The sequence below is a fragment of the Notothenia coriiceps genome, unplaced genomic scaffold (genome assembly GCF_000735185.1).
Source record: "Notothenia coriiceps isolate Sejong01 unplaced genomic scaffold, NC01 NC01_scaffold00037246, whole genome shotgun sequence".
Taxonomy (NCBI): domain Eukaryota; kingdom Metazoa; phylum Chordata; class Actinopteri; order Perciformes; family Nototheniidae; genus Notothenia; species Notothenia coriiceps.
Window position 1 is genome coordinate 3,233,658 of NW_011369947.1, and position 13,920 is coordinate 3,247,577.

Consider the following 13,920-nt stretch of genomic DNA (forward strand, 5'->3'; position numbering starts at 1 on the left):
ATACATCTAACTAGAATATTGTTTTTCCTAGAACTACATGGCAGCATCAAAAACCCAATGCAAAACATTGATTACATTATTTGTAGATGTTAGTGATTTTACAAGGGTTGTGCAGATATTAAGAAGGCTAAGCTCAATAGAACCTCCAACATATGTGCAGTGCTAATATTAATAGAACATAAAGAATTCAACCCAGTTTAAATTGATGATGCAAATGAATTGCCTATATGTAATGATTTTAATAATTAAGGAAAGTTACATATATTATCAGTTCAAAATTCAAATTCAAAACTTATTTTATTTTTCTAAAATGTAGCTTCTTAATAATATTGATATATGTCTATACATTGATAAGAAATATTTCTCTTATGCTGTACACTTGACAGTGCGATTGTTCACTGTAATCCTGTCGGTGTTGAAGCGCATTTACAACGGAGGCGTTAGCTGATGATTGACAATACAACGAGCCAATGAAAATACAGAAGTGGATCCTCTACCACGCCTTAATAGAAAACTCACCAATGACCGAACAGATTGGGCGGACTCTCTGGTAAAAGCCCTGTACGGCTCAGATCCCAGAACAGTTTTGTGTTTTCACATCCACCCTTTAACGTAATTTCTATATCAACAAACCGTTTCCAAGTCAGCGCCTTCACAGAACACTTTATCTGTCTCGGAGAGTGGCACGGCTGAGGCGTAACATTTTTGAAAGGTTGTCTTCAGCACATAGTAAGCGGGGATGAGTTAAGTAGGTTTAAAGGAACAACGCGGTTTCCAAAGTGGAGAATAACAGAACAGATACGTTTTGTTTTCGAAGGAACCATTGGAGTACACTGTGACCGGCAAAGAACCATTCAACTCCGACCTCCGATGCAAAGTGAGTAACTAACACATTTTATCCAGCTAAAAACTTGTTATGCGGATGAAAACAAAAATACAGTGGTGATGTTATCGGCATGATAAGTTGAGAAATATCTGTATGGCTCATGGGGAAGGCATAACGTAAGCCCTAATACAAGCGCTCACCTAATCACAGAGCACTTGTGTGTGGTACTTGTGGCTAATAAAGCAGCGAACTTGTGTTATAGCTAAGCTAGGTGCATGATATTAAAGTATCACTGCAGCCTACCCATTGGCATACATGCTAAAACAGCTTTTTACTTAACAGAAAACCTAACCCCAATAGTGCACTTCCAAATGTACCACTCTTCACTGATAGGACTTTTTATACTATGAATTTCAATGGAATTTCACCTGGCTTTGGGAATGTTTACGAGGGAAAGTGAATGTAGCTTTAATATAGGGCTAACGCATGTTAAGTAGTTTACAGAAGCTATTTTTACCGCGCGAATTAGTCGAGAAAACAAGAGGAAATGCTAGTCTGCGTGTGGTAACAGATACTCAAACCATTATGACTACATTTCCTCGTGTCAGAACTCTCAACTTCCACAAAACCCACACACACACACACACCCACGCCCTAAACGCACGGAGTTACTCCTCCATGAAGTAGTGTGTCGTGTATCATGGCCAGAGGGAATACAGAGCCCTTGTGCTCCTGCGAATTCAAGTGTGTTGACACGGAGCTTGTCACTGGCTGACAGCGCCGAGCCCCTGTGCTGGCAGCCCACCGAGAGACTCAGCACTTGGCCAGCTTCCATCATATCCAGCCATTAGTTTATTTAAATGTGTATTGTAATGATAGGGGACACCATGTGTTTTGGTCTGACACCATTATCTCATCATAACCATAATTGCTTGAGGCTACGCCATGATATAAATGAGATCTTGTCAAATTTTGTAAGACACTAGTGTATATTTAATTTAACATAAACATGTCTAATTAAACTAGCAATATATCAATATTATATCCATAACATGTAAATATTTGGTAAAAGCCTCAATGGTCAACAAAAAACGTTTGTTAGCACACTGATATTAATGCCACAAATACTGTGATACTTGAATTTCTTCATATTGGCCAGCCCTCTCTTGAAAATAGTAATGCCATTTTTTGTGCATTGAGTCATTTGTTTTTTTCGCCAGAGTTTCCAAAAATTGCCATACTTGGTTTTGTAGGCGCTGGGAAATATGTTTTGTATCTACGCTTAGAAAAGCATTTTTACAGCTTGAATGAATAAACCAAAAACTGCAGAGTTGCATCCATTGCATATTGCTTCCAAAACATTCCATTTAAACCTTGTCTAATAGTGTGTGTACCTCACTGCTTGCCAGATATAATCTCTGCCTCATGTCCCATTCTTTCTAACCAGTCACTTGTTGTCTTTCCTCCACTGTCATGGTGCTCTGGCTGCGAGAAAAAGAGGAGGACATGGACAACGGCTTTCCTTGGCTTGTATTTGAATGCCCCTGAGGGTACTCTCTGGAGAGCTGACATTTCTCTGTGTAAACTCCGAAGCCTCAATGGCTTGTCTGCAGTTTTGGCAAGCTCCTCTGCTCTCACTGGGAGTAGCCTAGTTCTTCTTTTTAAATCGTGTCTAGTAAAAAAATTGGGGGGCCTTTAGTCTGTATTCCAGCTGTGCAGGGGGACTCTCCCTGGAGACTTTGTATATTAGCACTTCAGTCCAGTTCATCGCTTTTACTGTTAGTAAAGTCAACAGTTAAGCATCATGACAGGTGTCTTATGGCTTACTTTTGCCCTTTTCTACACAGCAAATACACAAACACAGAAGTGATATATATAACTGTCAACTTTCACCACATTGAGAAAGTCTTGGCAGGCCTGTGTATGTGACATGAAAATAGATGCATGTTTCTCCATTTTTGTGCTCACAATGCTGGAGTGTGTATGTGGAGCCAAGGCAGCCGAGGTCAGGGTGGGGTCGGATGCAGCGGCTCAGACGAAAAGCCAGAGTACGAGGCTACGTTCTGTGTTGGTTGTCTGAACAGGTGTCTCCAAGCTGCAGTTCTGCATAGCTCACATTCCCAGGGTTTTGTTCCTGGCGTGGAGGGTCACCGAGTAGGGGGAGGGAGGTCTGGGAACTGAGAATGCTAGCGCGCAACACTAAGAATTCATCCGAGCAACCTGCTGATTGAGACAAACGCTTCCTGTCATTACAACAGTACAGCTTGTGTTGATGAGAAACCTGTCAGCAGCCCATTGCGCTGTTGGAGAGGGACAAAGCCCAAAGTTGGCTTCCATAACTGCTTGTCAGCAGCAAGGCTATATTTTCTTGGGGCTTAAGGGTGGATAGGATATAGTGGTTTAAAACCCTTAATCCGAGCATTAGTTTAGATCACGATCAGCTCACTCAGGACAGAACATTGCCTTTGTCTGATAGAAATGTTGTCTTTTCCAACTTCAATGTACATTACATTTCACACATGCAGGGGCTAAATACATCTTTATTTTAAGCAATGGCTCTTGCCTGAAATACAGCATTTTCAAGTTTATTTTTCTGCATGAAAGTAGTCATTCGGGCACCTTGATAAAGCAAGTGTAGAGGAGCCAGAACATTTCAAATATAGGTTGTGAGTTAGTTTTGGCCTCCCTTAATAGTGCCTCTGCTTGAGTGGTTTGTCAGTTCAAAGATCTCTGAACACTGCTTCCTGACACAATGCACCTACTTTACCACCAGCCATTGCTAAACTTAGCATTATATGAAATATGTATACATGTATGTTGTTGTAGTAGCTTTATCCAGTTATAAAGTCTGGAACCACTCTGATCAAAACACCTGGAGCTGTGTTTCTGTTGATCCCAGCGCAGCAGCACCACTTGAAAGAAACAGAGGAACCTCTGCACCTAAAGGCACAGTTGCGCTATCTTGATGAAGTCAAAAAAATAAGTAAATGTTTTCGATTAAAAACAGTTGTTTGCATCCTAAAATGGATGGGTTTGTGAAGGATTTCCTGCTACGGGCTAGGGAAGATTTTCCCTGATCAAGCTGTTTTTAACGTCACCATTTGGAATTGCCTTGGTACTAAAAAGTACTAAAAAGTACTAAGCACTTTCCCTAATGGAAAACCAAAAAGAACAAGTGGAGTAGAACAGCGCCATTTCTGGTTTGGTTTGGGGCATTATTGCAACGTATCATTATGGTTATGTTGAATTGAGCAGTGAAGGACATCTAACCATCCCCACTGACACTCAGGGCGTCAGATCTGTCTTTTATCCATTTGCACGTTTCATTTTTGTATTCTTTATTCATCTATCCTCTTAATGCACACTCACAGACATCCTTCTCGAAGGTATCACTAATCTCAGTTGCGAGTCCGCTGTGGACTTGAGCTTCCTGCTGCTCTGCTGATCCCAGGCGGAGATTAAAACGATGTACTTGGCAGGGTCTGTGGCAGGGTCACAGATGATGAGCATCACCAGTAGTGCTGCTGTGTTGTTTTGCCCCTGCTCGCCCTACAGAGGTGTACGGTTTCTCACCCCCTAAGCTTCTGCTGTGCTGCCCTGGAATGAGCCCACCCAGCAAATGGCAGCCATCAGACACCTGCGTCATATTCCAGCTCCAAAGCTGTGCTCTCGCCATGCATTAATAAAAGTAATGCGTGTGGGAAAGCAAGTAAGGCTGTGAACCCTCAGGGAGAAGGTTAAAGCCGTAATGTGTTACTGTGTATATATACGTCTAGACCTGAGTGGTAGGAAAGTGCAGTGTGTTGTTACGAGACACTGTTTCATTCCTGTTTAAACGCATGTACTATTAGGAAATGTAAAGCTCCAGTTACAAAGTATAATGCTCCTTTTATTCAGCTACATCTTTAGCCTAATTATGCGGTTAGCATTTGAAGCCTCGGGCTAACAGGAACTTGTTTTACCAGTTATTGCTGTGGGAATTTTAAACACAAAACGCCTTGATCATAGACTTGCACAATTTAAGTTTTGTAAATCAATAGTTAAAAATAAATAGTTTTAAAGGGAATGTTTGCACAATCTTGTAAAGACATACCATAAGTCTGTTTCAGCTTGTACCCAATTTGTCAGTAGTCGGAGAAGGCTATAGTCTTACATAGCGAGGCAATGGGTTCACTTCAACGATGTCAAGCTTATTTGTCAAATGCTGCTTTATTTATGAGGGGTCTACTATGCCTATCCCCCTTAGCAGCCCTGTGAATAATTAAACATACTTGGAGAGAACACAACCAAAATAGGACAAAAAGTGTACTTACTCGTGGTAGTGTAGAGTAAATCACAGCTTCCACAAGGGATCTACAGTTCTAGGTATATAAATGTATACTCATGCTGATGGAAATGTATGTGGATTAATGTTAAGGATTCAAACAGGTGCAATAAGTTGGTAAGATAAGACAACGGACAAGGTATTACTTGCCATTTTTTCTGCTTGACCACACTGCTACAAGTGGGATTGGATCTATGTCACCTGTCAGGGATGGGTATCCGGTGCTTTATTAATGGAACATGATGTTGCAATATTCATGTAGCTTGTGTTGATATTTAGAGGGGTAAGGGAGCTTGGTTACCTTTGACTGATGTTTTCCTTCCTGCCTTGATCACTTAAGATGACAGTGACAGTAACTTGACCATGCTATAAAACACTGTAAATCCTGTAAGGGGTAATTAGAACGCAGTAGTTTTGTAACACATCAATGTCACCACTGTTTCTGTTTGCCGGTTGTTGTGATAGACCTTGCTTCTATCAAATAACAGATGGGAACAAACATTTTTCTCTCACACATGTTGAGAGAACCATTTTAGGAATCTAATGGTCGAAGTTTTGAGAGGGTAAAGTCATCGGAAAATAACCAGAAGAATATTCTAAGCCAAATGTTGAATGTTCCTTTTAGATTATTTGAACCATACACACTCACTTCATCTGCTACCTTGCACTTAGGGAACCTTTCTAGTAAAGTATTCTAATATCATCTCATGACTCCTCTTGTCTTTCTAGCTGCAGTAGTAATGGACTTCAAACGCAATAAGGCAAAAAAGCACGGATGGTCCAACGTTGCTTACATCTCGGATCGTATTTGCCTTGTCAATCTATTGCCATTTACCCACATTCACTCAATGGATGGCTATATTCAATTAAAGCATGTTTCATTTCCTGGTGCCACTCAAGATATCTACTCCTTCCTTGACCTTGCTACAGTATAAGCATTTATTTGAGTAGGTTTGAGTTTTTTTTTTTTGTGACGCTGGGGTGGGGTCTTTCAGAGATCTTCAAAAAAGTGCTAATTATCCAATGTGGGGTCTCTTTAGCTGCCTGTTTTCTCTCAGTTTGTGGAGTAAACCCCTTCCTTTGTGTGTGGACCGTCTCGATTAGTGTCAGCTGTAGCTGTGTACACTTGTTGCTGTGTCTCCTGCCACCTCCTTGCAGCTACAGGCCCCCCGAGGCTACATTTGGATTTGCCTGTTAACATCTCTGCCCGCCTTAATTGGCTCTCGACTCCACAACACGTAAATGTTTGATTGGCGAGAGGAGGTCTGTGTGCATGTTGTGTGAATGTATGCTTTTGTCGCTGGACTTGAAAGTGTGTGTGTGTGCATGTTTGTGTGTGTGTATGTTTCGGACAGGCTTTCATTCTTCCATAGTCCACTTGGCCCACTCTTGGTCTATTCCCTTGATGCTCATTCAGTGCAATTGCAGCAATTTGACTGTGAATAGCCCTTCACAACAGCCTATTAGAACCATTATGCAATCTTCACTCTTTGATGGCAAGGCCCACGTGATTCAAACTACTCAATCCAGATGATGGCAGACATGGGGATTATTAACCATTTAAACAAATGGGACTCTTCACTCTGTGCCCAGTTTAATTTGTTTAAAATGGCACATTATCTGCCCCTATGCCCACCAACAGAGCGGCCTAGTATCTTATTCATTCAATGTTAACTTTGGGCTTATAAATTAAACATTAAAAGGGACTGTGTAATCAAAGTTTCGTCATATGTGATGGACAGCATGAGGGTAATCATTTCTGAAATTGTGACAGAGAGTTTAACACACAGCTCAAGATGACACAAGCAGATGGACTGATCCCATTCAATAGTGCACAATAACACATCATCCATTGCATTTAGGAAAACACATGTTTACAAATACAGAAAACTAATTAGTCTTGTATAACCAGGGGCTAATGGTGGTTAATGATAGCAAACTTTGGATAGATATTGCTGTGCAAGCCAAGCGTTGTTACTGTGTCAGTTTATTGACTTAACGACAATTCTCTACTTGAGCTGCTGTTAAAATGTGTTTTAGCATTTACTTAGTTAAAAGCTTTCGCTAGAGGTCTAGTTGATAAATAAAACTCCTGCTTTTCAGTTCATATGTTTTGAAGAAACATTGACATTCCCATTTGAAATATTTTATACATGTTTATTGTGATGTTTCATACTTGCAGTGATTCCTTTTTATGAGACTTATGTTTGGAGAATTTGATTTAGAGATTTTTCTCATTTGTCAGATTTTTAAAGTTATCTTGAGCTTTGTGTAATATGCTCACTTAGCTTACCTACCTGAGCTGCCACACATATAACATATTTTCTTCAGCACTACTATATCATTTGCCATTCGCCAGTCCAATCAGTTTTGCGATACTGTCAAATTTGGCCACACAAGTCAAAATGTCCTAGAGCTGCCTACGGCTAGCTGAATGGAGTGCAGGGCTCGACATTATAAATGGCCCGCTGGCTCGGAAGCACTATTTAGACACCCCGGGCCAGCATAACGTACTTTCCACTTGCCCGCTCGGGCCACAAAAAATATTGCTTTTAAAAAAAAATGGTCCTGTGGTATTGGTATTTTGACTTGCAATTTAGTTGAATTGTTTCGTTTATCAACGCTACAACATAGCGTTTTGTGAGTCGGTTGTCGTTGTTGGGTGAAAAGCAAACAGCTGTTTGCTGCGGAGCGCAGCGCGAGCAGGCTCCTGTGAATGGGAGCTCGCTCCTTCACTACAGACTATCGCGCTACCTAACCATTCGCCATTAGTCGAGTTTACACGATACATCGTGGATTGCACTCCATGCGATGTCGTAAAAGACCACATCGTGAACATCGAGTATTATGTTGTCAAATCAATTTCCCGCCGCGGCCAAAATGAGCTTTCCTTTCTCCCTCATAGACACAGTCACACACGCAGGGACACACGCAGGCCCCGTCTAACTTGCACACAAACATTACACACATGCACAGTGACAGAGAGCAGGGCTCGACATTATAAATGGCCCGCTGGCTCGGAAGCACTATTTAGACACCCCGGGCCAGCATAACGTACTTTCCACTTGCCCGCTCGGGCCACAAAAAAATATTGCTTAAAAAAAATAAAATTGTCCAGTGGTATAGGTACTTTGACAAGCAATGTTGTTAAATTGTTTCGTTTATTAACGCTACAACATAGCGTTTCGTGAGGCGGTTGTCGTTGTTGGGTGAAGGCAAACAGCAGCCTACTCGAGCCAGCGCGCAGCTGTTTGCTGCGGAGCGCCCGTCAAAAAACTATCTTCAAATAAAAGAAAGTCACCGGAGGAGTTAAAGGAGAGTGACAGGTAGCATGAGAAGAACAGGGAGAGAAAGTTTCAGCCAGCTTGATCGATGGAGTTGGCTTAGTGGTGCAGTGACGCGTTATAATCTATCGATTAAATTTATCATCCGAAAATTATAAAGTAGGGTAGAAATGTGGAGATTATCCGGCTGAACAAAACGTGCATTTATCAAACAGGTTCGTTTTCCACAGACCGTATTTCCAGCTATTTTCCAAAACCCTGTGGAGAAATCCCATTGCTTTTTGTAGAGGGAACCAGCAGCTTACTTCCTGGTTATATAAACAAGGTCTTCTGTCGGCTCTGTACATCAATGCCGACCTATGCTGACAAGTAAGTGAAGAGTAGAAAATATAAAGGTATTGGCTTTAGGGAAATGTCCCAGCAGTTTAGGAGAATGAAGGTTCTAATATAATCTACTACATAGCCATTACATTTATAACTCTTAATGACAGGAAGGCAAAAAGCGCATTATACAAATAATAATATTCATAATAATAGCAGACATTTTTTAACAATGACCAAAATATCATTATTTTAATAAACCAAATATGAACAATTGAGGAAAATGAGGAAGAACTGATGATTCAAATGTTGTAATACAAGTAGTAATGTAGTTAGTGCATAAATTACTATTGCAACAAATGTGTTAATTTTCTTCATTATAAGTCGATTTTTTTTGGACGAATGCTCCGGGTTAGTGGTTACAATGATGGGGCCAGTGATAATACAATTATCAGAGGGCCAGTGGCATTTTACCTTTAATGTCTACCCCTGGAGTGGCTGCGATAATTTAAGCCTAACGTTGTGACAGATGTTTTTGGGCATTTGCCCCTTATTTAAGAAGCATGCTCACATTTTAACAGCTGTCAACCTCCTTTGCTGCTAATCATATGGCACACTCAAATCAAAGGACAGTCTTCTCGGCTAACTTATCCCTTAGTGCACCACTAATTGCTGAGTAACCTTATGGAAATGTTTTTAAGCTGAGGTTTTTGGCTGTGGTAAAATTAAAGTGTGATATTTATACTCTGCTTTGGATTGTTAAGCCTTGATAACAGAGAGTGTCTATGATGTTCACGCAGCAGTGTTTGTAGGAGTAGTTGACTCTGCTTGTAATGATGGCGACTGCATCGTCATGCAGCTTGTAGAGTGAGGTCAGATTTTGAATAGAGTTTGTATAAATGGCCTCCGCAGGGTGGAGTTGGGTTTTACTTGGTAGGTTCACCGGGTCATAGAGTTTGTTTATGGTTCATAGTACAAATATCGCAGGAATGTAGTTGGCATGGTTTGTCATGTTATTGAATAACTCAACACTTACTTAAGATGTGGCGCAATAGCTTCTTTTCCTTTCTGACGATCTAGTCCAATTGAGCCATGATTTGTAACAATAGAACAGAAATGTTTGAAGTCATACACCATTGATATTTTATAAAATAGTGAGATTACGTTTAACAGCCATTAATTGAATTGCAGCTGTTTAAAAAGAGAGTTCCAAGGAGTTTTTTGGTGAGTTTTTCATCTACATGTATTCTTATCCAAAGAACACCTCCAAAAAAACGAGTGTATGATTTCAGAAAGTTCTCCTACCTTACACTTTTTTGTTTAAGGTGCCTTTTTGAAAGGGTCTTATGTGAAATGTGTACAAGCAGTGGTCGAAAGCATCTAAATAAATGTAATCGAATGAAATACTGTACATAAGTACAAATGTTAGGCACTTGTAATTTTCTTTCTTTGCAATTTTATACCTCTACTCCACCCAAAGGAAAATATTGTTCTTTTTACTTCAATAATTTTATTTATTACGGCTTTAGTTGCTTTATAGATAAAGATTTTTACACATAAAAGTCATGAAGGACTTTTAAAATATGATGTTTTTTTATATACAACATTGTAAGTACCTAAAACAAGAGTGGGTTGACAGAAAATTAATTGGCAGCAATTTGGTTTAAGTCCTTTCAAACATTCTTAAATACTTCTACGTACATTTCTCCATGCAGGGCCTTGACTGGTATATAGTTTTTAACAGTGTTGTATTAGTATTTTTCTTAAGGATCCGAATACTTCCTCCACCACTCCCAAGATACTGCCAACTTCTTAGATCTCCTCCAGACAGGCTCTTACAGTTGGTCATTACAAGGTCTCTTGTAAGGCTTTTTCTGTCCGCCCAGTTTCCTCTTTTACATCCGGGGTGGCCAGAACCAGATCGAGACAAAGCCGCTCTTTCTTTGTCCGTTTTCGAAGTCGTCCCTTCAGTGGCTGGACGCTAATCTGACTGACCATCAGCAGCTTCTGTCCTGGTCAGGGAAAGACAGATACAAGGGGAAAAGACTGAGAGAGATTGCAAAGGAGGGGTGGGGTGGTGGGGTGGTGGGGGGTGGCATGAAGGGTGATGACTGGACTATTTGGCATTTGGTGAACAGAGGAGTATTGTGTGCCAGTGGGCCACAGTGGGACAGGCGGCTTTCAGGATGGAACTGGTGTTAAAGATCCAAAAAAGTGTGTTCTTGTTGATCTTTTGATACATTGTAATACTGATTCATTTTGGGCTATAGGTTTACTATTAATGGGATATTAGGCTCCATGTTGACGCTGCTAATACAAACTATGAGCTGTTGGTTGAATGGGAGACTACCGAGGAAAATGTTGGTCTCATGAAATGTCATCGTTATTCTGTGACACAGGATCATGCTGTGAGCTGGTTTTATTTATTAACACTATTCACAACGGCTCAGTAATTGTTACAGATTCAAGGACAGGATTCTTCTGAAAGAAAGCAGTACCTAGCCGATGCTGTCTTCCAGTCATGCATTCTTGACTCATCACTTTATAATCTAATTTCATTCTGGAATTAAGCTCATTGACTCAGAATGTGTATTTATAAGGATTCCCAGAGAAGGAAATAGTTTGCAGGCTGGATAAGTTTAAGAGATCTGAGTTGCTCAGTCAATTACACCAAGGAAAAAGTACCAGTACTACCTTTACCAGAGAGAAATACCCCAGCATCAGATATGTGTGCACTGTAAACCGCACAAATGTCAGAACAAACCTTGTTTCTGCATGAGAGCACAACCACAAGTCCCCTTGCAGCAGCTTGTACCGAACACAGCAACCAACAACCAAGCAGCTTGGTTAAACATAAATGGCATTTTGTGTGCCTATAAGGGAGTTTCCAAACAGGGTCATACTACTTAAAAAAAAAAAAATACAACTCAAGTCAGATTAAGTGAGCTCAGTACACTAAATTGACAGAGGAATAGGTCAGGTAGGTGTCAAAGGGTCTGCAAGCTGTCTTGTTCTTGGGATTCAAACTGTTTTTCTTGTGTTATCGGACTTGGAAATGTCTCTCAGCTACCATAACACAACACAGTGCACATGTTATTCCAAACAAACACTCAGCAGCTGATTTTGCTGAGTAGCACAACTTCTCTCAGGGGGAGGAACTAATAAACAGTGAGATCAGCTTCTGCAGTGTTTGGAATACAAATATACAGAGTCTTTGGCCACAGTGGCTGTTGTGTGAGAAACACTGACATAGAGGATTTTACACCATAGCCTGCTAATCCTCATCATCTGTATGTTGTTATACCTCATACCTTTTTGTGAATTGATTTGACCTTGAAAAGTTTAGATTTCCTGTAGGACTACAGTGAGTGGCCTAGTGTTGCCTGAAGTTGATTGTGGGTAACCTGGTCTTTAATTAACATAGTAAAGACTTGAGTATAATACACTCTCCGATGAGTAGCCTTTTCTTTTTAGATGTAACACAAATGTGTAAAAATTCGAACCAGATTTGGTCGAAAAACATCTAAAGACTTCAAGTCAGCTACCTGACAGGGCAGATTTTGAAAGTGGGATAACTCTTCCTATGTATAACAAAATACATTCTTTATGGAATGTTGTGTATTTGTTTTGAAGTATTTGTTACAAAATTATCCATACGATTGGCTTACTGATTCCTTAAAATGCCAAAGGTACCCTGAATACAGTTATAACACATTTTCAAAAGAGTTATTGTCAAATCTGTTGTTTCTTTTTTCTTCTACGTCTGTTGATGATAGTACATTTAACCTCCCAGTCCTGCTATCATTTATCTTTGTATTATTTAAACACTAGTTGAAAAGATTTGATCCAAAGAATCGTTGCTTATATTGTTGCTATTTTCTACTACAGACACTGTATGCACTTAAACAAAGAGTCACACTGAAGCCTGGGAATGTTAAAAGGTTTGTGTTGAGGCAAACCTGCTAGTGTTTAAAAACTATTAATGCTACAACAAATGGAATGAAATGAGGTCAGTGAAGTCGGTGTGACGGATAGACTGGTTAATAACAAAGTTACACTTCTGGATGCTACTGAATACGTTTCTTTGATTTGTCTGTGGCATGTTCAGCCTTCCCAATGCTCAGGCAGACGTTTTACCCAGCAGCACCTTGTGGGTTTATCCGGAAGCCCTGAGAAGACTCACTATAACTGGGGAGACTTTCATGGCTTTAACATTTGCATTATCCAGCCACAAAATGTAAATTACTCTTCAGGCACATGGATATGTTTTGTAATCTTCTATTGTTCTGGGGCAGGTTCATATGATGGTTTCATATGCATGTAAGAAGCTCCAGTTGATAGCTGCAGGAATATTTAGAGGAAACTAAAAACCTGTTCCTAGATGTAGATATTATTCAGGATCTAATTGAGAAAACTTCTAAATCCTAATGTGTAGAAAGTATAAAACCTGCTCACTTCTGATACCACCACAACAATTAGTGTTTTAGCAGTTTTTCCAATGATGCCTTCCTAAAGCTTCAAAGGGTTTGAATGAGAGAGTTGGCAAACACAAACATTCTCAACAAATGTCTGCGTCTAAGCAACGGTGGCAGAAATGCTGGCTTCTTCATTTGGGGGTGTGAATGTCAATCTGTGTGTATAGTGCACACCTGGGTGTATTTGCACAGAGCGTGAGGTAAAGGTCAGTTTGGGCTGTCCTGTGAGTCACATCAGGCGCATCCTTATACTGTCAACATTTTAAGGCCAATATGCTTTAGTAGATATGTGACAGCTGTATGTGTGGGCACCATTTACAGAAATGAGGATTATCACCGGTAGCCATAGCCACAACCACAACAGTCCATGTGTGGCATTTGCTTGTAGTAGTTTTAGCCAGACTTGTGTGTGCTAATTGGCAACCGTGAAGTTCATTTCTTAGCATTAGCTCATTCTCACTGAAATACAAGCCAAATACTCCTTCGCTGACTCAACGAAATCTGGCATTTTCAGACTTTCAGACATTTTGATGTGGTTATCTCAGAGAATGTTATCTTAAAAATAATTCAAGACACAGTGTTTCCCCTATGGAGTCATTCTTTAGTGTGTGCGCGTGCGAAGTGCGCCCCGCCAATATGTTTCTATATGTGTCTGCCAGGCCAACACAAGAAAGGCTCTTGAGGCTCTAC

At 40.3% G+C, this 13,920-nt stretch overlaps 1 protein-coding gene across 1 annotated transcript in view; it reads left to right on the forward strand.

Annotated features, from left to right (window-relative positions):
* Positions 1–667: 667 nt before the first annotated feature.
* LOC104966298 (MAGUK p55 subfamily member 7-like) overlaps positions 668–13,920 on the forward strand; it is a 71,882-nt gene continuing 58,629 nt past the window's right edge. The window contains exon 1 of the mRNA XM_010795485.1: positions 668–877. The gene's annotated coding sequence lies outside the window, so the exon portion shown is untranslated. The remainder of the gene's footprint in view (positions 878–13,920) is intronic.